At 50.9% G+C, this 23,965-nt stretch overlaps 1 protein-coding gene and 1 long non-coding RNA gene across 20 annotated transcripts in view; one reads left to right on the forward strand and one right to left on the reverse strand.

Annotated features, from left to right (window-relative positions):
- The window catches only part of PKNOX2 (PBX/knotted 1 homeobox 2), a 309,127-nt gene that overhangs the window by 127,565 nt on the left and 157,597 nt on the right, over positions 1 to 23,965 (forward strand). For 3 of the 19 annotated variants that reach the window (XM_072822559.1, XM_072822558.1, XM_072822561.1), the window contains one exon: positions 8,115 to 8,220. The exons of the other annotated variants lie outside the window; for them this stretch is intronic. The gene's annotated coding sequence lies outside the window, so the exon portion shown is untranslated. The remainder of the gene's footprint in view (positions 1 to 8,114; positions 8,221 to 23,965) is intronic. 19 annotated transcript variants of the gene reach the window in all.
- LOC140631186 (uncharacterized) lies at positions 10,405 to 19,852 on the reverse strand. The gene is made up of 3 exons (XR_012028822.1): positions 19,758 to 19,852; positions 18,365 to 18,608; positions 10,405 to 11,004 (listed from the first exon to the last, which is right to left on the reverse strand). It is a non-coding gene; the product is annotated as an uncharacterized lncRNA (long non-coding RNA).

Here is a 23,965-nt window from a genome sequence, read left to right on the forward strand (position 1 = left end):
CCATCCATCTACTGTCCATCCATTCATCCATCCATCCATTACCATCCATCTATCCATCCATCCACTATCCATCCATCCATCCATCCACCCATCCATCTACCATCCATCTGTCCATCCATCCATCCACCATCCATCCGTCCATCCACCATCCATCTGTCCATCCATCCAGCCAGCCACAAGCCAGCCAGCCTGCCACAAGCCAGCCAGCCTAGAAGTGTATCACACTCTTGCTGCCACAACACCAGGGCTCACACAGTGCTGGAATGCTCATATGAGCTGTGGGTGGGGTGAAACAGCCCCACAGGCAGCCTCCAGCTGCTGGGTCTGCACTGTTGCTCAACTAGCGGTGGGGATGTTGGGTGTGGAGGAGTCTGCATTCCATGCTGGGGAGCGTGGAGGCAGCCCAGGAGAAGTGGCTCTTATCTTCATGTGTGATAAGGGCACATGCGTGTTACATGAGTGCCTGCAGGCTGCAGGGAGTGTGTGTATGAGTGAAGGACGCAGTGTTTGCAGAGAGCAGCTTTGTGTTTTTCTTGGTTCCTTGGCTTTAGTGCTTTGCTTTTTGCCCTGCTGTTTTTCCTGTTGGTCCAGGTGTATCTGTAAATGTGCTGTCTCTGCACCTAGGCTTTTCCTCATCTTAATATCCCCACTATGCTATCCATGCTCTGAGTCTTGTACCAAGTGTTTCTTGGTACATAACAGGTGCTCAAGCAGTGCTCCATGATGCACTGAATGGTCAAAAGACTAAATGATTGAATGAGTGGACAAGCATGCACTTCGGTGTCACATGGACCTGAGTCTGAGCCCTAGTTCTGTTATTTATGTAGCTGAGAACCTGGGATTAATTTTCTCATCCAGAAAGTGAGAATACGGAAACTACCTATTCTATGTTTCTCGAAGGGCTGTTGATAGAGGATTGTAAGAGATATGTGAAAGTGGTTTATAAACTATGAAGCACTATACAAGTATAAGAGGTTATTATTATAATGGTTATTACACTTGAAGTGATCATTGTGTTTGAAAATTAGGGATTCTGTTTTCAGGAATATAAAATCATCCTGGCCTGATTTGAACTCTGAGACTTACACAGCAATCATTACAGGAACTGATCCTAGATTTACCCAACTATGAGAACTATCTGGGGCTGGGGTGGGAGGAGGGGGCTGGTGAAAATGGTCCATCTACACTGGGGCCACCCGTCCCCTAGGTGGACCCACATGGGAAGTCTCTCCTGAGTCTCTGCAATTGCCTATCTTTGCAAATGTTGTTCCTCTGCCAGGAATCCTTCTCCCCTTTTTCCACTCTCTTTTGACCATCTTGCGCCAAGTTGCTGCACTATCCCTGAGCTCCCGGGTTACCAAGTGTGCCTCTCTGAGGGCATTTATCACAGTGTACCTGTGACGATTAATGTCTGCCTCCCTGGCCACAGTGTGTGCCTCAGGTCAAATGAGCATAGTTCTTCTCTGGAGCCCCAGAGCTAAGGAGATGAATGGACAGATGGTGAGAAGGGAAGGGGGAAGACTGGAGCTTGGTAGAGGCACAGGATTTGAGCTTTGGGAGTCCCCTAATCTGTAGGGGAAGGCGAGGAAGAAGCTTCAGAGAAATTATCACCGCCTTGCAAATAAGCCCCAAATTTCTGAGAGATATTTTCCACCCACCTTAATGCCCAAAAGATCAAATAGGCTGATCTTCCATAGGGTCATGGGGCCTGGGGACCTCAATACTGTACAGGGAGGTGACTGGCCATCAGCCAGACAGGCAGTCGAGCCCTCCAGGATGGAGCTGAGTCCTTAGGACAGGGAGGCACCTGCCAGTTGCTGACCCCTACAGGTGAGCAGTTACCCACATGGGGAGGCAGGTGCTGCCTACCTCGCTCCTCAACCCTCCCAGATTCTTGCTTTTGCTGGAGTCAGCCCCAGCTGGTAGAAAATCTGTTGGAAGCCCTCCTAGGAACTGGCTCCTTTGCCTCACTCCCTGTATTTGGAGGCATCTCGTCTCCATCCTGCTCTGGGCCACTCCCCCACACCCTCCCACCCCCAGCCGCCGCTCCTGGAGCCCCAGGCAGCCGCAGCGAAGTGCCAGGGGGCTGGGAGGTTTTTCATTACCGAATGCACTGAACCTATTTGTGAGTGTTTTGCAAAGTGTTTAATCCAAGGTGTTCCCTCAATTAAATTAGTGCAAACATCTGTGTCCCACATCCACCTCCATTTGCATTCTGTGCCATTTATTACAGCGGGAAATTGGAATGCACCTTAGGAATACTTAGGACAGAATTAGGCTAGGTTGGGGTGGGCATCTGGAGGAGGGGGTCTGAGGGTGCCTGTGAGGTTGGTCCACAAGGTGGATACTTCTCCACGCTGAGACTTGGAGAGGAGCCACTTTCTGGTGCAGGAGACCACATGGAGAGAAGCTTCGGGAACTCAGGACCACCGGTCTTGTGGGGGAGGTTGAGTGAGTTTAATTAATGCCCCCTATCCCCACCTGGGCCCAAGTACCTGCAGAGGCAGGAGGAGTTCACTGCTGTTGTTTTATAACTTTAAACCCAATTAAAAACAAAAAAAAAGTGTATCACATTCAAGTGACCCACCTGGGTCTCTCCCTGGGGGAGCCCTTTCCTGCTGGAAGGGGTTTTTTTTCATCATGAAACTGCTCAGCCTTGGTGACTGGCTGAGTGTGGGTGGCAGCTCTCTCCCCTACACCATGTGATTCTCAGGACTGTCAAGTACTTTGGGAGTCCTACTGTTATACTAATGTAGGGGGCATTGAAGAAGCATAGTTTCTGCTGTGTGACAGGCACCGCTCAGCGTTTCTTAAGCATTATCTGTTGTAACCCTCCCACCAACCCTCAGAGACAAGTCCTCTAATGACAGAACAAATCAGGGAGCCAGGCATAATCAGAAAGGTGAAGCAACACACCCTTGTTCCCCAGCTAGAAAGAGGAGCAGTGAACTCACGTCTGCACAACCCCGAAGGCTGTGCTTCCCACTGCACTCAGACATCTCGGATGAAGCACCTTTGAATCAGGGACCTGGACACCTTCCCAAATGTGGTGGCCAGCACACCCTGGCCAGGCTGTGCAGAGGCTCTGGTGGTAGTCTGTCCATTCCAGGCTTCTAGCCCTCCGTTACAGGACGGCCTCGCCTGTGGTCCCCAGGGGCCTGTGATGGGCTGCTCAGCCTGCAGGTGGCTCACCCAAGGGAAGGGGCTCCTGGCTTTTATGGGATGGGGCAAGGAGGAAAAGGAGAAGTCTGGGAAGGGAGGAAGAGGCCCATGGGTTGCTCAGGGACCTTGGAGATCACTGAGTTCCTCAGTATCAAATGGGGGAAACTAAGGCTCAAAAGGAGCTAACACTCACCTAAGGCCACTGAGGGTTTGGTAGAGGCTGGAATAGATGGAACCCAAGGCTCCCGGCTCTTGGGAGGGGAAATAGGTCAGGGCCCAGGGAGGTCCCTGGGATTTTGTAGGGTAGGTGCTGGCTTTCTGGATGCAAAATGTAAGTCAAGGCTAGAGCAAAGGGCCAGGGTGAGAAGAGGATGAGAGGCTGCTGTGGATGTGTCTACTAAGGGTCCTTCCGAACTGCCTTTTTTTTTTTTTTTTTAAGATTTTATTTATTTACTCATAAGACACACACACAGAGAGAGAGAGAGAGAGGCAGAGACACAGGCAGAGGGAGAAGCAGGCTCCATGCAGGGAGCCCGAGGTGGGACTCGATCCCAGGCCTTCAGGATCACGCTGAAGGTGGCACTAAACAGCTGAGCCACCTGGGCTGCCCACCGAACTGCCTTTAACAGAGAACCTTCCATGTCCCTGAGGGTTGCTGGCTGTTTTCAGCCTGGGTCCTGGGGCAGTTTCTCACCAACTTCTAGGGTTTCACCTAGGGACATCGGGGGCCAGCAGAACCTGAGGAGACAGGAGAGGACCCAGGACCTAGGGCCACAAACCACCAGCTGGTGTCCATGTCTGTCTTCCCTTTGCCCTATCCACTCTGTGGACTGGGAAGCATCTAGAGGAATAGTGTCCAACAGATTTGAGCTCCCACTTCCTCGGCCAACCATGTTTTACTTAGCCTTAGTGTGCCTATCTGTTACAGACTAATAGAAATCCCATCTTATAGGGTTCTTGGGAAAAATTAAAGAAATTCTAGGCATGCTTGACCTGGCTTTGGGCTTAGGACGTCATTGCTAGTTTTCCTTCTTTTGCCATGGCTCCTGTCTGCTTTCCCCTCTGAGACCCTGTGCCTGCTCCTGGATGTAAAGCGGTGGGGACAGCAGAGGAGGGGGCCCGGGGTGGGGGGGGGGTGCTCTGTCAAGATGATGACAGGCAGCTCAGGTCCCAGCTCTTCCTCCTCCCTCTTCTCTTCCCTCCCTCTCTCATCAAAAGACTTTAATAAATGCATCTCAGCATGTGGCCCTGCCTGGGGCTTTATAAGAATGAATTGCTTATCCCAGCCTTTACTTCCTAGAGATGACAATTTACCATCTACATACATTTATTAAGCACCAACTGTGTGTGGTACCCCGCTCCAGGCATAGCAGGGTCAGCCTAAGAGTGACTCCCAGGGCTTCTTGTCTCCCCCCAGGGCCCCAACGCTTCCTGCTTTCTTGGGAGTGGCTGGATCCTATCACCGTCTGCCTCCACCAGAAAGATCCTGGGTTTCTGTAATCTTGTGCTTCTCTGCTTCTCTGCATATGGTTCTCCTTGCCTAGAACGCTGTCCATCCCCCTGGTTTACCTGGCTAGAACTCACTTGCTTGGTGATGAGTGTGTGACCACATCCCAGCTGGGCTTTATCATCTTTGAGCTCCCAGTGCACATCAACCACCTTTCTGTGACTGTCTATCACACTGTATCTTAGTTACATCTTTCCTAGAGAGGCCTCACGCTCGAGGGCTTGAGAGTCCAGAAGGTAGCATCCCAGAACTAGCCAGGGCCTTAGGAGTCCTCTGTTCTACCTCGCCTGGAGGCCAGCTCAAGCTCTGTCCATCCCTAAAGAAAGAGAATGCCCATTGCTAGACTGGCTTTCTCTCCCATTAGCCTTTGGCACTCAATAAATACTTGTTTTGTTGGACAAACCTGGCATGTTTGATGGGAGGCTGGCATGGCAGCAGGCCTCACTCTCTAGTTTCCAGGGTGTTCAGTCTGAGAGCAGACCCCTGTCTCTTGTATTTGCAATTCTGGTAAGCATTCTCTCTCCCACCTGGCCTCAGGATATGGGATCTCCAGATGGAACAGAGGATAGGCAAAGCAGAATGACCCCCTTAATTTACTGCCCCTGTGTCTTTGTCACAGACATTTCCTTTTCCTGAAGAGGAAAACAACCTGTCTCTTCTCTCTCTGCGTGGCCAAAGCCTGCCCATATTCCCTAGTCCCATGCCACCTCTTGAACAAGTCTTAGATCACTCAGGGGAAGGCAGTTTCTCCCTCCCAGAGCACCTGGCCTGAATCTCCTGACACTGATCAGTGTCCACCCACATCCCAAGTATATCTGCATCCTGCCTTTTCCATGAAACTGAGTCAGCACAGGGTTCTGGCCTGTAGCCCTCACTCCACCTGGCATGGTGCCTGGCACATTCTGAATTTATAATAAGTGTTTGCCAAATGAATGAATGAATAAGACTACTCCTGGTTTCTTTCAGAGGGAGGTGTCTGGGTTCTTCTCCCATCCTTTGCTTGGCTTTTCTGTTCCAGGGTTCTAATGGACCTGGAGGCACATTTGTCACCAGGTACTGGAAACTGGGTGTTAGGACCAGAGAAAAGCAAGTGTTAAATTCCACTTGGTATACTGAGCAGCCTGGAATTACTTCTTTTTCTTTTTTTAGAGAAAGGGTACGTGTATGTGAACTGGGGGAGTGGGAGGGTGGGGAGGAAGGGAGAGAGAAAGAGATTGAGAATCTTAAGCAGACTCCATGCCCAGCATGGACCCTGACATGAGGCTCAGTCTCATAACCCTGACATCGTGACCCTGAGATCATCACCTGAACCAAAATCAAGAGTCAGATGATGTTTAACTGACTGAGCCCTGCATGCACCCCTTCTATGTGGCAGGCCTGTCTAGTCCTGGGACCCTGGTACTCTACACATGAAATCTCCAAAACCAAGTGAGCAAGATAGGTCATTGGAATAAGAAAAGAAAATATTTCAAATTTATTTATTTATTTATTTAAATCTCATCCTGTTTAGATTTCCATTTCTGAATATGTTCCATAAGACATATATTGGTAGAGTAGTAGGTCTAATTCACACACACACACACACACATTGATATATATACATATTGAAGGTATATGAAAATTTTTTACTGATAGACGTGTAAACTCATTTGAAGACCACGGACTTAAGGGCACTGTCCCACTGTTCAGGACTTGAGACTAAAGCATATATGCCTGTGTCTCAGGACAAATGGCCCACCCCCAGTGTGGCCTCACATCATGCCTCAAGCCTTACAACCTGAGTCTCACTAGATGGCAAATTCCTTAGGGAAAGTCACTTGGGGAATCCTCTTCCCCCGTGAATTTTCAAGGCCTGGCACACTGCCAGCATATTACCGGCTCTCAGTAAATTAAGTGTGGTTTGAATTATATTTATTGGAATTGCTTGAGACTATCTGAGAATCTTCCAAAGTTTTAAAATTTGACTTCAGTTTGATCCTCAGTCAGTTTATTTGACATGTTTACTGGAGACCCCTTATGCTACAAAAAAATAAGTATGTGCCCGCTGTGTACCGGGTCCGGAGCTAAGTAGCGGGTGACAAATCTGAGGTCCCTGACCTCAAGTTAGTACATTCCTTTTTTCAAAAACAACCAAACAAGAAATCATAATGTAAATCAGCACTCCCCTGTTCACTGGGGTTATTTTGAAACCAGTCCCAGGCCTCATACCGTTTCCCCGGCAAATGCTCTAAACAGTACTCATGGCCTTTTAGGGAGAGACGGAGCTATCAACAAACACAGTTGTGTTCTAGGAGCTGCGCGGGATCCAGCAGACAGGCCAGGGCCTGGCAAGTAGGATGTGGCCAGTGTCCCCTGGGGTGGGGGGGAAGTAGAGTGGGGTCAGGAATGACTTGGATATAAACGATGCTCAGGCTGACTCTCTTAAGTTTAAATTCTAGGCTCCCGAGTTGAAATTTCAGAACCCAAGAGGGGACCTATCAGATAAGGAGAGGAAGACACACCTATAGAGGGAGACAGCCTTCACGGAAGACAGGGAGACCACTTACAGATCTTGTAGTTTGTCTCCCTGGAGTTAAGATGAGAGAAGCGAGGCCCAGAGAGCGGAGGCCTCTAGCCCATGGTGCAAACTAGAGACCCACAGCGACCGAGCCAGGGCTGCGGCCGTGCTCCCCCCTCGACCTCCCCCGGCCCAGCTCCTCGCACAGAGGCCCCCGGCTGCGCCAGGCCCAGCCTTCCAGGTTTCCGTGGCCAGGAACAGCACACCCTGAGCACCCCCCGACCGCCAGCTCTGGGCTCCGGGCACCCCTCCGCCCTCCAGCAGCTTCCGGAGGGGGCCAGCAGCCCGCGGCCCGGAATCATCTTCGGCTGCCTGCGACTTCTTTCTTCCTGTACAAGTTGAGCACTTGCCACCCTGCTGTCTGTGTTTCCTTGCTAAGGTTCAGTTCTAATTATGTTGATTTTGTTCATCCCACCCCCTCCTGGAAGCTTATTAGGTTGAATATTTTTATTTATTATCATTTCGCCCAACTCCTGCCAGCATTTCCAATTACTCTCCCCGCTTCCTTGTAATTGTCTTTCTGTAATGGCTCTGAAACAATTGCGCTAAATGAGGTGTCTCCTGGAAGATGAGAGTCTCACTTCATTAAAGGCTAATGTATTCTCAGCTCCAGCTCTGTGGGGCTAGCTTGGAAGGAAGACATTTAAACAGCTTCTTTTATTTTATAGGGAGCAACTTTTCAGCGACGAAGATGTCTGTGGGGTATATGTGTATGTGTGTGCGTTGCCTGATTTTAATTTAAAGAAAGTTTATGAAATGGCGTTAAGTCTCCTTATTGGCAAAACTCTCTGTTTTCAGGTAGCCGAGATTTATGCAGACAGGGTGCAGGGCTCGGGGCCGGGCGGAAAGGGGCAGTTCATTCATGTGTCCTTCCTGCCTTTCTGCCAGGGCCCCTCCCTTCTTCTCTTGCTGCTCACCTGCTGGATCAGCCCCGGACCTCTTCCTGCCTCCACCCCGTGTCTCTGCCTCCCGAGTCATGTGCTCAGCTTCCACGGTGGGGATGACCTCCTGTTATGTGATTTTTTTTTCAGCTTATGTGGCCTAAGTCACTCATTCATTCATTCATTTAGTTTGTCTTTGATGCATTTGTTTGTTCATTTGTTGTTCATTCAACAAAAGTTTATTGCCCGCTATGTTCGAGCATGAATCAGGATGGGAATCCTTTTGGAGCTCAGTGCTCAGTGAGAGAATAGGGACAGATGACAGGTGGGCAGGCGCTTCGAGGACAGTATGGTAAGGGCAGACCACTCTGAGAGCCCCACAGAGGGCACCTCATAAAATCTGGCGGGATCAAGGAAGGTTCCTCGAGAGCGGGGGTGTCTGGGTTGATACCTGAAGGACGAGGAGTTAGCCAAGAAACAAGGGAGTGGCTGGAAGTACTCAAAGCCGAGGGAACTTCAGTAGTTAGGGAGGGCTTGGCTGGGGGGCAGAAATGCAGGATTTCGCATCTGACAGGAGCACTGTGTGGGATAGAGGCTGTGGTGAGAGGTGGGGCTGGAGGCCACGGAGGGTCTCGAGCGCCAGGCTAGCAGGGTTGGTACACAGAAGAGTTCAAAGCAAGGGACTGATTTGGCCAGATCTGTGTCCTGGAAAGATCACTCCTGTTTCAGTGTGTGGAATGGATTAGAGGAAGGCAGGGGGGAAAAAAAAAAAACAATCAGAGACCTTTTAGAAAGGTATTGCAAGTCACGCTGGTGTCCTGCCTGAAGGAAGTAGCGGTGGAGAAAGAGAACACTGTATACATTTGTGAGGTGTTACAGGTAGACTTGAAATGGAGGCTGGGGGGTGGTGAGGTATCCAGGACGAGATCCCCTCCTCAGGCTTGGGCATTTGGGTAAGTGTGTGTGGTGGGGTCCTGAAAGCCAGGACAAGACAGTGTACTCCATGAGAGGTCCATGTGGCTCCCCGGGATGTGGGACTGCCAGGCCCAAATCCCAGCAGATGCCGGGCAACTTCTTCACCACCAACCATCTCCAGTGACAGCAGTGGACACCCCCCCCCACACACACACACTCCGTGCCTTCACCAGCAGGGCCTGGGGTTGCATGCGGGCTCAGCTCACTCCTTTAAGGGGTCCTAATAGCGGCATCTGTAGAGCTCTTTAATGCACCTGTATGAGCGAAGCTTTGAGCTAAGTGGGTCACCTATCGGCTCTGACTTCTGTCCCGGGGAACAGAACCTATGTGAGGCCTTTGAGGATTGCCCAAGCAAGCTCCTGTGATAAAAGGCTGCCTCTTCCAAAATGTTTTTCATTTCATCATCAAGAAAGAGTAGAAAGGCCCTTCCTGATATGTTTGGGTTGGAAGTGAAGAATTTAATCTTTTACCATGTGGAGAATCAAGTATATCCAGAAGTGTTTTTATGCCTCCCAGGCATTTTTTTTTTAAGGTTCCTGGAAGCTTGCCAGGAACAGTAGTGGTAATAGTAACAAAAGCAGTAATAATGATTCCTCCATTTATCGAGGCCCGCCACACACGTGTACATAGTACATAGTATCTCGTTTAGTCCTTGCAACAACCCTATGTGTAGATATTATATCGTTGGCTCTAGTCTAAAGAGGTGGGAACAGAGGCCACGAAGAGGTGAAGTCAGCAGTTTTGCTCTCAGAGTCAAAGAAGGAGGGAGTCTGGCCAGACCAGAGCCAGTTTGGGGTAGCTGAGTACCAGGAGAAGTGGCTTTAGTTCAATCCTCCACATGCTCTTTTCCCTACTGCTTTTCACACCTCCTGTCATGTATTACTTTGTGCAGTTTATGTATCCTAACTCATTCATTCGCTCCTTCATTCACACTTGCGTGTCCTTCAAAGCCCCTCGCAAATGCCACTGACTCCTGGGCGGAGCCACAATTTCCTTCCTCCCTCCCTGGATCCCAGAATACATATATTTCTCAATTATAGCTGCTGATCTGTAGTTATTTCTTAGCGCGTCTGTCACCTCCGCTCTGCTTTGGTTTTTCCCTAGGAAGGGATCTAGGCCCACTCCTATTTATATTCTTGGTACCCAGCACAGGGCCTGGCCCACAGTAGGTTTTCTCTGAATAAATACCTGCTAGGAGGGACGCCAGGATGCTTAGGAGAGAGTCCGGGGTCAGAGTAAAGGCGATCCCCTACCCCCTGTCCTTTACAGAAGGCACGAGATGCCCAGAGATGCTGCAAATTGGCCTTGGCTCCTCAGGGCGACCACTGGTAATAAGGGGCAGCTGTCAGGAACAGGAATCTCTCTCTGCACTCTGGGAGAACGCGGGGCTAGAGGTAGGCGCTCCTCCAGGGCGGGAGGACTGAAGGAAGAGGCGTCTAGCTGGATGTTTATTCTGATGAGGTGCTTATGTAACACCAGGCTTCCTGGGGCTGCCGGGGCTGAAGAGAGCACACCCCAAGGAGACAAACAAACGGAGGCAGCAACCACTTGGGCTATTAGGCAACTGGAGTGAAGAGGTGGACGCATCTGACATCTGCAAAAATGTAGCACCCGGGCAACTGCCAGGCAGCTTTTTACGAAGAATAAAACGTGTGTTTAAATCTGCAAGTGCATAAAGTCACCAATAGTTTTCCGTCTCCCAGATCTCGCTCGGATTGCCGTGCCTCCAAGGCCGTGATGGGGTGCTGGAGATTCCGTGAGGGGCCACCTCTCCAGCAGCTCTCTCCTCTGCCAAAAGCATCAGGGTTCCAGTCTGAGAGCAGGGAGGGCAGCAAGGGAAGCAACGGGAGGAGGCCTCGGGGTCACACAGCTGCGTGACGTTGGGCAGGTGGCTTACCCTTCCTGAGCTTCAGTCTCTGCATCTGTAAGATAAAGAGAAGCATCAGCTCTGCCCTGCCTACTTGCAGGCTCCTCTGAGGGGCTGTAGCCTGTGGCAGTGTGGGATCACGATCCCTGTGTTGGGTGACGCAGAATCCCCTGCCCACTCTGGCCAGCTCTCTCTTCCTCCAGCCCCAGAGCTGCGTTGGGAGTCCCTGTCTCCCTTCTGTTGAGGACACACTTCTAGGTGAACTCCGAGTCTAAGGCCCCCTGGGGCTTTTGGAAGCAATAGACAGGGCCTCCTGGACCCAAGGGACATGAGAAAGTGACCTGTGTGCTGCAGAACAACGGGCAGCTTAGGATCCGAGAACACAGGTAGACAGAACATTACTTTGTTCGTTTCATAAACACTCATCGAGGACCTTCCATGTGCCAGGCATCGTGCTAGATCCTGAGGCTGCAACAGTGCATACATAGCCCCTGTCCTTTCTGGGGTTACTGTCTAGCAGATGTTCTAGAGTAGCGCCCACTCTTCTCCATTTTCTCAGTGACTGAGACAATAAGACCGGGAGAGGAAGTGACCATCCCAAGGTCATACAGCCAGTTAGTGGACTTGGCAGGATCAAAACCCACATTGTGACCATGAAAATGAGCTAATCCGTGTTGAGGACTCAGAGCCACGCCTGGTACCTAGCCTGTGAGCACTCTACGTCTGTTTCCATTATGTTTCCAGACTCTAGGAGCATTTCCCTTGTCCCACAGCCCCTCGTTGGCCAAGCTCCAGCCTCACTCGTATCTTGAGGCCAGGTGTTTTAGGGGAGACTGGGCCACCCCCAAGGTGAGACTGAGAAAGGGAGGCTGAGGATAACAGTGGGCCTAGGCTATTGGCTTCAGGCATTTTATTCTTCCATTCAGCCAATGCTTATGGAGAACTTGCCACTCGCCTGGCACTTTGGCCACAGTGCTGAACAACACTGACACACCCCCTACTCTTAAGGAATTTATATTTTAGTGGAAAAGGAGGGTAGACAATGAACCCTACGTAAGCCAGATATTTTCAGAATGAGATAAGGGTTATGGAAATCGTGTTCAGAGGGGTAGACTACAGATTAACCATAATGGTGAGTTAGGGCGTGATGAAGGTGGGGGGCACGTTTTTTTCACTTCTGGAAACTGCCCTGCCAGAGGAGGCAGGGTCTTGGTGAGTCTCTGCAGTGCTCCAATGTACCAGAGTCTCTACAGCTCGGTATCAATACTGAGATTGCCTCTCCCTGCCCTCCCCCAGCCCTCAGCCCCCAGCCCCCTGGCCCCTAGCAGTGGATAATGCATCCATCCTAGACCCCTCAGTGTTCTCTAGGATCACCTTGGAGCTCTCAGTAGCCTCCCTCCATTACAACTCAGAATCTACAATCTGTGAAGTGGGGGAACTTAGTTTACCCAGGAACTGATTTCCAAAATGATAGGAGTGAAACCCTGAGGAGCCACAGAAAATATTTCCTTCCAGGACAGTGGCAACTGCTGGGGAACTAGAGCAGCATTCCCATCACCTGCACAGGAAAAAACTACCTCTTCCTTCTCCCCAGGCCACTCAGGAGTCTGGGCAACCTATTTGTCTTGACTATTTTGTCTAGGGATCAAAGACTTCCTCTGGACTTATGTGACCAGTCATCGGGAGAGCCCGTGAGTGGGTAGCCCCAAAACTGGCACCCTAGAACCCCCATCACCAAAGGGCTGGAATTTCCCAAGCCATCTCATGATTAGGGATCAACTGGGTTCTGTCTTGCTGCACTTCAGGACTCAACTAAACAAAGTCAGGAGGCTTCCTAGGAGCTTAGACAAGGCAAAAATCCAAGCAAACCTTGATGTAGGGACTTCATGGACCACAGTTTTGGTTTCTTACACTCCTGTGTATGCCTGGGACCACAGGAGGTCATCTTGCCCACCCCCTGGTCTCTTGGCAGGACTGCCCTCAGCCAACCAACTGACCGATCAGATGAGGAATCCCTTGTTTCTAGGAATCACCATTCACAAAGAGTAAAGGGGGACTCCAAAGAGGAAGGAAATGGATTAGTGGCTGTGGTACCATGTTCTTGGGCAAGTTCAAGAGAGAGGAAGCCAGGCCTTGGCGTCTTGGTCTCTGCTTCTGGATGTGAGAGTCCACTGAATCCATCTCTTCAGATGTCCTTCAGAAGCATCCTTAAAAGAGGCATCTGACTCAGAATGAAGAGTCCTTCTTCTGGGTCTCTTACCCCGTGGCCCTGAACCCTGGCTGGTCAACTCAGGGACAAATCCAGGAACAATGAAGATATTCTCAACCAGATGGTACTCACTGTGTGTTTGGGGGGGAAGAGGAGAGGAGGGGCAGCCCAGATTCCATCCAACAAGTACCCCGGTGCGTGCTCACTAAGCCAGTCCTGGGGCTGATGGACCCCAGGCTCCCCGAGGAGGCCTACCCACTTAGCTCTGAAGATGGGTTGTCAGCTGAGCCTCCCCTACCAGCATCCTGATCCTCATGCCCCAATCCTCAGAGCTCTCTTTTTGTCCACCAATCCCCTGACTTGGTGGCCCTCGAGAGATGCTTTCTTCCCAGGTGGTTGGCCACTTCCTGGTTTCTCAGCAGATAAACCCCGCTGCTCTTCTCCGGCTCAGCTGCTGGAGTGGTTGCAAATTTCTTAGTAATGATCTTCCTTCAGGAGCAGGGGAGACAGAGGAGCTGCCGCTGCCGCTGCTGCCTCGGCTGCTGCCAACATCAAAGCTTTCCATGTGGCTTTGGTAGAATGTTAAGAATTGCGAGATAATTAAGTTGCATTTCTGTGCATTGTTTACTGTTGCTCTCAACCAATCACTATTCCATAGGGGCTAATCTGTGTAGGGTTTTTTTTTTTTCCTTTGCAGTGCCTGTTTGTACCACATTCTTCATTATGCTTCAGTTACAATTTTAATTTTACTATTATTAAATCTTCCCCAAAGCTGTATTATTCTGCGCCTCTGAGCTGGAATTCCTGATTTGGGGACTGTTTGCATCTGGGCCTGTTCACAAATGATTGTTCTTGTTTACAAAAGAACATACATTAAAACTCAGCACTGGAGGAATCCTGGCTCCCTTCCCACCTCCCTGCCCTGGCTCACCTGTAGGAGGTAGGGGAGAGGGGAGACGGGGAGCAGAAGCGATCTGGCAATTCCTGAGATTTTGCTGCTGCAGGAGCATCTCCATGTCCTCCAGTGGGCAAAGGAGCGAATAGGAAGTTGAGTGCCTGGAGTCTGTGCGGTAAGCTGGAGGCTTCTTTTTCATAGCCCAGAGGATACCAATAGTAAAGGGCTCCATATTCATAGTAGCCAGACAGGATAGCCCAATGGCTAGGAGCATCGGTCTGAGGATTGGATCAGGGTTAGAAACTCAACTTTTTCATTCACGAGGCGTGTGACATCATCTCTTGGCCTCCGTTTTCTTGCTTTAAGAAGGAGGAGGAAGACGATGATGATACTGCCCCAAAGGTGACGGTAAAAATGAGTAATGTTTTAGAATGGCACCCTCCAGAGGGTAAGGACTTAGTGAAGGGTTGGCAAAGCTATGTTACCAACATAATGACTATCCTGTCATTCTACCTCCTTGTCCATTTTGCTCCCTCTGTCACCCATCTGAAGCTTGCTTGCTCACTTTGGCTTTGCCTAGGTCTGCCTCTGGGCTTTGTCACCGCTAAGCCAGTGGAATGGGATGGGAGGCACTTTCCACATGTTCCCAAAGACTGAGGAGTGGTAAGAATCGGTCACCTGCTGTCCCAAGAAGGAAAGAGTGCTTGGGAGGCCTGAGCTTGCAGGCAGGCCCTGCTCTAGATGAAGGGGGCCAGCCATAGGGTTTTGAGAGCTCAGAGCCAGCTGCCCCCTCCCACTGCCCGAGCTGGGTGGCTGGGCCTGGCACAACCCACACAGCCAGTCTCTCCAGCAATCCCGTCCTCACCCACCCCAGCATCCCTGCAGGCTCGACTTCCTCCTGGAGGTGCCGGGCTTCTTTCCTCCTCTGTCACCCTGTTCCCCCATGCCGCCACGCACACACTAAAACCATAACTTTTTTCCCCGTTCCCATTATCTCTAACCCATATACTCCAGGAAGTTTAATTTGTTCTCGGTAGTAATCACCATTAACTAGAAATTGTCTTTCTCTGTGTAAACACGTCATTAGTGAAGCTGGTTTTCTGCAGGGTCCAGATTTCATTTTTATTAAAATGAAACACTTTCAGGCGCCTCACTGTGTCCAAGGAGAGAGAGTATAATTTTAACCCATTGGGTTGGCCACAGATAATTGGGCTGGCATTTGATTGGACGATTAGGGAAATATCTCCTTTGCATGCAGTATAATTTGCATTTTTTTCCCACTTATATGAAGCTAAGTCATGCTTTCGTACACAGGCAGTTTTAATGAGCATTATAAATCCTAATGAATATATTTTCATGTTCATTTTATTGGCTTGTTTTTATTACTAGAGGTCTGAAAAACAGGGCCAGTGAGGGAGCCGCCAAAGAAATGGCAAGGAGACGAGCCCCGTGGCAGCCTTGCCCCCCCCCTTCCACCTCCCCAGGCTGCCAGGGGGTGGAGGGCTCTGGCTGAGGCAGGAGGGGGCCAGAGGGGTCATCTCCATCTTTTTTAACGCAAAGCAGAAGTTGCTTGGAACCCCAGGGGATGCAGAGAATGCATCCCTCACCCCCAGGTGGGGAGGCAGAGGAGCTCCTGCTGCAATCGCCCCTGCCTCCTCTGCAGCGTGAGACTGTCAGAGCCCTGAATCCTATTCCCTCATGGTCTGGAACAGAAGGGGCAGTGAAGTACTTCTGCACAGTGTCTGGCACATTCTAGGAACTCCATGCAGGTTGATCAAACAGAACCGGCTTGGATTCTGATTCACAAGGAGTTACCATCATCAGAGCACCTGACCCTAAAAGGCAGTTAACGAGTGCAGAAAGCACAGCTTTCTCCTGGAGGATTCGGAAGGCACATCAATATCTCAGACGTCAGAACATCATTACGAATATCAGCGGTTTCAGAGTTCTGCTTCTCTCTCCATCCAATCGTGTATGCATTCATTGAATAAACATGGTGGCGGGGGGGGTGCCTGCGTTCTAGGCACTAAGCCAGGACATGTGCAAAGTAGTCCCTAAAATCTCTACCAGCTCCAACATTTAAAAAATTCCTGTAATAAGTGACCAGTAAAGTAACCTTTTTTGAATCACTGTCTGTACACCAGGAGTTTGATCTCTTGCCATTGGGCACCCTAAGACGCTCTGTCATGCCCGGGCCCTCATGCCCCAGTGCGTCAGTGCTCATAGGCATCTGCACAGACGAGGCCTTTTGTCCTTGTTTCCACACACTGAGCCTGGCCCTGCGGATTCCCCTGCTTGACCCTTTGCCTTTTGTTCCAGATGAAGGGGCTCCTTGGCATCTCCCCATCTCAGGACCCTGGTACGTCATTAGTGAAGCTAATGGAGGGCCCACCTTCCATTGCTTTAAGGGTAGAGCAGCACTTGGCCATGGACCCTGCTGTGGGGAACCTGGCTGGAGGCCTGACTGGTCTCCTGTGTTGTCTACCCTCTGACCTCCTTCCGCTCTTTACCATACAACCTGTTCTCTGCTGACAGTTCCCCACTCCTCATCCCCAACCTCTTTTATTTATTTATTTATTTATTTATTTATTTATTTATTTATTTATTTATTTAAAGATTTCATTTATTTATTCATCAGAGACAGAGACAGAGACAGAGGCAGAGGGAGAAGCAGGCTCCATGCTGGGACTCCAGGATCCATGCCCTGAGCCAAAGGCAGACGCCCAACTCCTGAGCCACCCAGGCATCCTTTATTTATTTAATTTTTCATCAGAAAGATGTTTGCTGCTCACATAGGTTGAGGATTTTAAGGATATTTTAAGAGTTAATTTATTTTAAAACTAGTTCAGTATCCTTTGCCACCATCTCTTTGAAATGGCAGCTCAGCGCTTCAGGGTGACCTTCTCCATGGAAGCGGGCACTCATCTGGACTCTTGCTGCATCCTCTAACACCCCACCACCACACATACAGGCAGCTGAACATGTCTTGCTGTGGTCTTCAGGACAACTTGGGCAACTTTATGCTTTCCTGCTGTACAGGAGATGTTTACTAATCAACTACCAGGTGCTGGTTTCTATAAGAAACAGAACAGGACACTAGTGGAAAGGCCTTATAGCATGCTGGAGAGCGTGCTGGCCCACAGCAGAAGGCCTTGGTTGACTTGGGCTTTGTTACTTTCAAACACATGAGCTCAGGTCAACAGCTCACTTTTCTGGGCCTCTTTTTCCTCATCTGTACAATGGGAATAATAATCCCCACCCATGTCACAGGAGGAAGTGTGGATTTAAATGAAATAGCTGTTGTGGAAACTGTAAATGCCCGTCATTATTCAGGGGGAATGTGACAAAGTCCCAGAGTGATTCAGACCCTGCATCCTGGGTTATGGCGCATTTCTCATCTTGGAAGAGTAAAGAGACGCTTGCCGTCAAGAGGGGATGTCAGGTGTTTGTGTATCTGTCTTTCCCAAGAAGGAGAGATAGAAGGAGGCTCTGGCTAGAGTTTCACCACTGCCATGGTTTCATAGGTCTGATTTTATCCTTGCCACCATAGTTTGCTCCCACCCCCATCGCTGCCAAGTAGGTGTCTGCACTTGGCCTCAAGAAATGGATAGGACCTGGGCGCCTGCGTAGCTCTATCAGTTAAGTGTCTAACTCTTGATTTCAGCTCAGGTCATGATCTCAGAGTCATGTGATCAAGCCCCAAGTCCATGGAGCCTGCTTGAGATTCTCTCTCTCCCTCTGCCTTTCCCCACCCCACCCTCCCTCTCCCTCTCTGAAAGAAAGAAGAAAGAAAGAAAGAAAGAAGGAAGGAAGGAAGGAAGGAAGGAAGGAAGGAAGGAAGGAAGGAAGGAAGGAAGGAAGGAAGGAAGGAAGGAAAGAAAGAAAAAGTTTCCTGTGGACATCTTTTTCTCTGGAGAGTGTAGTGCCTCAGCTACCATTGTGTCTGCACACAGGGTGCTCTCTTGCTGAGCTCTGATTTATCTGTTTCACATCACTTTTGTCCTCCATTAAGACTACAAACTTTTCCTGGGGCCCTTGTCCAAGACTTTTTCCACATGCCTCCTCCTTAGCACCATACCCACAGTGCTAGGCATATGGTCAACTGCTCAGCAAATGCTTTTTGATGACCTCACTGGCCAGGGCAGGCTCCAGGCACCTCCTAGCCAGTGCATCTTACCCCCCAAGTCAAGGCTAAGAGTCCATAAGTGAGCAATGGATCTTGCTCCAGAGGCAGAGAGGTGGGCCAGAGGAGTGGGACATCAGCTTCGATGCTTTCTTGTTGGATCTGCAAACCCAATAGGAATCGCTCACCTGAGATACCACATTGCCTTTTAAAAAGGTGATAAGTGCGAAAGAAGCTGCTGGACCATTGCAGAGCCCGGTCTTCGGTTACAGTTACAGAGTGTAAGGATGTCGGCTCATTCTTGAGTTGTACCAGGAGTCTCATGTTGGCGGAACAAAGCCTTTGTAAAGAGAGTAACTTCCCAATAGCTCAAGAGGGTGAGAGGATCCAGAGCAGCCCTCCAGTCACCTGTGACCAAGTACTTGAGGGTGGCTGGAAGGGAAGAGTATAAAGAAGGGTGTTCATTCATTGGAGCAGTGAGATGCAGTTCTGGAGGAAGAGGCGGACCACCTGCTCACAAGGCATTGACTTGGGCCCCAGTTCTAGATGAGGAAGGGCAGCAAAGGGGGGGCAGGCCCATGTCCTTGGAGAGGTGGGGATGAGGGTCAGAGCAAACCCGGTATGAGGCCAGCTGTATGGGGGGAATGGAAGGCAGCTGGTGTTCCGGCTGCTGTGCGGGCCGGCCGGCTGATGGGGCCGCCCCAGGGAGGGCCATCTCTCCTCTCTGGCTGGACGGTGTTTGTTTAGAGTCCCGGGTGCAGATTAGCCTGGCCTGAGTCTTGCAGCTTCACACGGAGGAAGGGAGGCAGGTTGGTGTGTTTGCTTTAGGCCACTTGGGGAACTCAAGGCATGATGGGATGGCAGGAGATGCCTCCTTGAAACCGATTTTAATGCTCCCCCCCTTCTCCACTCCCTTCTTTTTGTGGGGAGTCCTCGGCAGGCCTGTCTTTGTTTGGGGGAAGGAGCCGTCCACCACGCGTCTCCTGGGCCCATTCTGGGTACCTCCTGACCTCTCTCCTCTAACTTTCCAGCCCCTCCGATCTCTCCAGCGCCCTTTCCTGCTGTTCCCCACTGCTCCCAACTCATTCTCCCTTTCTTCTTCACGTACCCCACTTTCTGTGGTCAGCTTTTCGGGTGCACCTGCTGTTCAGTGATGCCCCCTTACCCTTTATGGTTGTGCCCGGGAGTGATGCTGGGTTAGCTGCGTCTCTGCACGGAGCCCAGGACTCCACGTGAGCGCTCACTCGGTGCAGGGAGGGCCAAAAGCAAAACCCTGCCCTGCCCTGGTTGTGTGGCCACCACCTTCTCCTCCACCACTTCTGGGCCTCGGTTTCCCTCGAAATGCGATGGGGAGGAGGGGTCCTGCTCCATAAAAGACCCCCCCTCTCTGGAGTCCAGCTCTGCTCCCCTCCCCCACCCCCACCCCCTGGCGCCTGGGCAGGCTCAGCCGCTCCCTTCCTGGCTGCAGCAGGGGGAGGGCTGTGCTGGGATTGGGGGTGGGGGCGAGTGGAGGGGAGCTGCTGCCGGACGAGTTTAGGCAAACAGCAGGGACTGCTGGCGGAGGCTCCAGCCCCCACTTACGCTGTAACAGCTGCAGTCCAGCTGCTGGCATCCCTGCTGGGGGAGCGTGCTAAACCTCTCCGGGGTCAGCACTGTGGTATGTCGGTTTCCATAGCAACCAGCCAACGGGCCACTTTCTCAGAACAATTCCCCTACTCAGCCGGGTTCTGGACTTAGCTCAGCCCAAGGGCATGTGGCTGAGGAGCGAAGCAGGAGGGGGAGAGGCTGCCCAAGGGCCAGCCTGGGCCCCACAGAAGTGGCTATCTCAAGCCTGAGCACAAAGGGCACGGACCAGAGGACAAGACATGCAGACTCTCTTCCCGTCCTGGCTCCCCCTTGCCCCATCTCTCTGCTCCCCCACAACCCCTGCCCATCCACGGACCGCCCAGCTCGGCCTGGTTGGAAGAAGTCTCAGGTCTTTGTTTGGATCTGGACAACAGCTGCCTTGGCTGGGCTCAGAGCTGAGAGGAGAAAGTCCCAGAATGATGTATAATGGTAGAGGGAGGGGGCCTCCATCCCTGCACCCTCCATCCAGCTCCTCTGGCCCATAGGAATCCCATTCGCCCCACCCCCAGTGACCTCAACAAAGCTGGGGTTATAATCAGTCCTCTCCCCATTTTTAGAGGGTGGGAAAAGTCAGTCTTCTCAAGCCCCTTAGGACTCAACTCCCTGAACCTGAGAGGTTGGTGCCACGCCTGACATTTGCAAAAAGGGAGACTCATTGGAGAAGAAGCAGACTAGGAGCTACCAGGAGATCTTGATCCATTTTCTGGATTGGCGGTGGGGAAGGGGGGTCTGGGGCCAGGGGCAGGGTGTGGGCATCACTCCCCCAGCCCCCTCTCTCTCTCCCTGGCTGAGCTCCCTGTTTAGCTGCAAAAACTGTAACGGGTGCTTTCCCCAGGTCTTTGCAGCTCAGGCTACCATGGACTTGGGGGCCCTGGGACTTTGTTGCTGGACAGGAGTTCATTTCCAGGAAGGAGCCATTAGCAAAAAGGGAAACTGAGGTCAAGCATAGTGTCTCTGAGTGGGCCCAATAGCTGCAGACGTGGGTGTTGGGACTGGGACATGGCCTCCTGGGTGGTCCCTGCTAAGACTCGGGAAGGCATAGAGTGTTCTCAGGGTGACCTGTCTAGCTGTCTTGCTCCTCTACTCTGTTAAATGGTTCCCCATTTCTAAGGGGCCTAGTTCTTCATTCCCCTCCCCTCACCACATTTGCCACCCCCACCCCTTAAAAAGAGAAGACAGATGTCCTTTCTTCCATGCACCACAGCTGCAGTCGAACACATTTTCCTTAATCCCTGGAAACAGGTGTGGAGCGATTCTTAGCCCCCTAGGGATGAGGGGCATTCAGGAAGGTGGCCAATTTTAGAAGCCGCAGAGATTCCCATCCTCCTCTGGCCCCATCTGTGAAATGGGAGAGTTGCCTTAGATTAGCACTTCCCCCAAGTGGGCTCTACAGCACAGAAAGCTCTGTGGGGGAGAGAATGACTTCCAAAGCCAAGCAAGTTTGTGTATAGCTGCATGAACACCCCCTTTTAAAGAGTCCTAGGACTCATTACAATTTTAAACATTTTAAGAAATCCAGCACTAAAGAAAACCCAGTTGAACCTAGAGCCTCCTCAACATATATGACCATAGCACCCTTTGTTTCAAATCCTGCAAACAAACCCACCCCGGCAAACACCAGCCTCTATGAGAAGTTTCAAGCCTTTTCTCTGCCCAAGTTCCTCTTTAGCATCTAAGATGCTCACAGCAGTTTCCAGCACCACAGATGGCCCCCAAACAAGCCTCCCCTTGTTTCCCCGCTCCCAGGGGGAGGCACCCCAACATGGCTTCTGTCCTCCTGCCCTCCTCTACCACCACACTCTGGCTGGCCGCTTGGCTTTGCTCAGATTATCTCCATTCCAGATGGAGACACTGGCGTCTGGGGCAGGGAGAGGCCTTGCCCTAGACCTTCAAAGAGTCAGGACAGAGCTGGAGAAGCAGGACAGGGTTGTCTCAGGTTTCTCAAGGGACTGAAACCCTCAGGGCTTCACCCTCCACCCCACCTGCCCTCCGGGTGTCTGTGGGACATCTGTGGTTTTTACTGCTTTAAAAAGTGGGGCAGAGCTTCTAGAACAAAGGGAGGAGAAAATTCTCACTGCCAAGGATCTAGGAAGAAGACCCTAGGAAAGCTTCAAAAATGAGAAGTGCCCCTCTCCTCCCCACTCTCCAAACTGTCAGAAATAGCACCTCACATTCTCCAGCCTTTAGACTTTCCAAAGGACTTGCGTGTACATGACCTCATCTGCCCATCAGGAGACAGCTGTGATGTGGGGAGCGTGTGTGGGCTACAGAGCAGAACACCTGGGCTCCAGCCCAGCTCCATAACTGACTGGGTCTCTGCCCACAGGCAGGCCACTGCAGCCCTTCGCCCCAGTATCCCATCTCTCAGAAGGCGGGAAGAGTTCCTGTCTCACAGGGTTTGTGTAAGAATTGAGTCACACTATAAATGTGGTAATGGCTGGTGAGGGCATGCGTGAGAGGCTCAGTAGGCATAGCTCAGGAGAGTTAAGCCCCATCTAGGTAGAGAGGAAGACAAACCAGGAGAGACTCCTAACTCTGGGAAACAAACAAAGCATTGCAAGAGGGGAGGAGGATGGGGGGATGGGGTGACTGGGTGACAGGCATTAAGGAGGGCACTTGATGGGACGAGCACTGAGTGTTATACTGTATGTTGGCAAATTGAACTTAAATGAAAATAAAAATAAACCCCCACTAGGTTAGATTTCTCTTAGTTTGAAAAGGAGAAAACTGATGCTCAAAGTAAGTGACTTGTCCAAGGTCACAGGGCTGGTCAGTCCCCTGGTCCCCAATTCTCCCCTGTTCTTTCCCCGTTACCTCATTTCGGAAAAATGTTCTGAGGTGGGCTTCTGTCTCACTGTCTTTTCAGGGCTTTTAACAACTGTGATTCCCTTTGCTCTTGAACTTTCCCTCTTGCCCAATCAAAGAGGATACTTGCCAGAGAGAGACTGCAGGGCAGGTCTGCTTTTTGGGGGGTGGGGGGTGGGGTAGGGGGTGTAGAGGTGGGAGGGGTATCATTTCCTTTGAAAACAGCTTTTTAAAAATAAAAGTAGGTTTATGAATTAAGGTGATCTCATTTCCGTTTGCCAAGACATCCTCCCTGTAAGAAAGGGAGAGCTTTTTCTCCTTCCTTGCAATCTTTCCTGGCTGCCCAGACCCTCTACCCTGCCATAGGAGCCTTTCAATCCCTCTGTCTCCTCAAAGCAGCAAAACCAATCTACACACAGGATCTGGGGGGCAGTAGAGGCCTCAGCGCTTTCTTCCTAATCTTGACCCAAGCTTTAAATCATTTTATTTAGCACAAGAAAATGAGAGTAGAACAGGGAGAAATGAGAAAAACAAGAATGCCTATAATGCGCTGCGCACTGTGCTAGGATCTTAGGAGTGTGCCTTCTGCAAACATCGGATCTCTCTTTTGATTTTTATTAGGTGAGAGAGAGGGTGGTGAGAGTGCTTGGGAGAAAGGGGTTTGCTCCTGCAAGGTGTCAGCACTGTGATTGCCATCACCGTGTCTGTTATTGTCGTCAGCCACAGCGTGGACCCTGATCAACATACTCATCTGGCTAAATTACCTTCTTCCCTGCTATCTCCATCCCCTCTTCTATCATCTGAAAATTTCACAACCAGTGAAATCCAGAAGGGTGGGTAGGCTTGTTGGTGAAGCTCAAACAACTGGTCTACCAAACTTACCTCCACATGCTTATGTGCGTGCTCCTGTACCCACAGGGCTCTAACTCTGAGCCTGAATGGTGCTCTATGGAGCCAACAGGAGGATGTGCTTGTCCCCGAGGCTCAGCAGGAGAGTAGCTATCTCTGAAGCTGATCCTTTGGAGCTCATCCAGTTGTGCCGTCTACCTGGCTGGGGGGCGGGGGGGGGGGGGCTCTGTTTCCTTTGCCCTTTCAGGAAGAGACTGTGAATTATGTGAGAGAAAGGAAGAAGGAACCGCTCAGAGGGATTCTGCTCTCCAGACATTAAGCTGGGATGATTTCTAGCTCTGCTCATCTCATTTAAAGGGCTGGCCCTACTCCAGCAGGTATCTGGGAGTAAAAACAACAAACAACCCCAAACATCTCTCAGCGCCAGATCCCCACCACAGGCGTGATTTCCTGCTCAGCTTTCTGATGGAGGGAGCATGTGTGTGTGTGTGTGTGTGTGTGTGTGCACG

Source organism: Canis lupus, chromosome 3 (assembly GCF_048164855.1).
Source record: "Canis lupus baileyi chromosome 3, mCanLup2.hap1, whole genome shotgun sequence".
Taxonomy (NCBI): domain Eukaryota; kingdom Metazoa; phylum Chordata; class Mammalia; order Carnivora; family Canidae; genus Canis; species Canis lupus.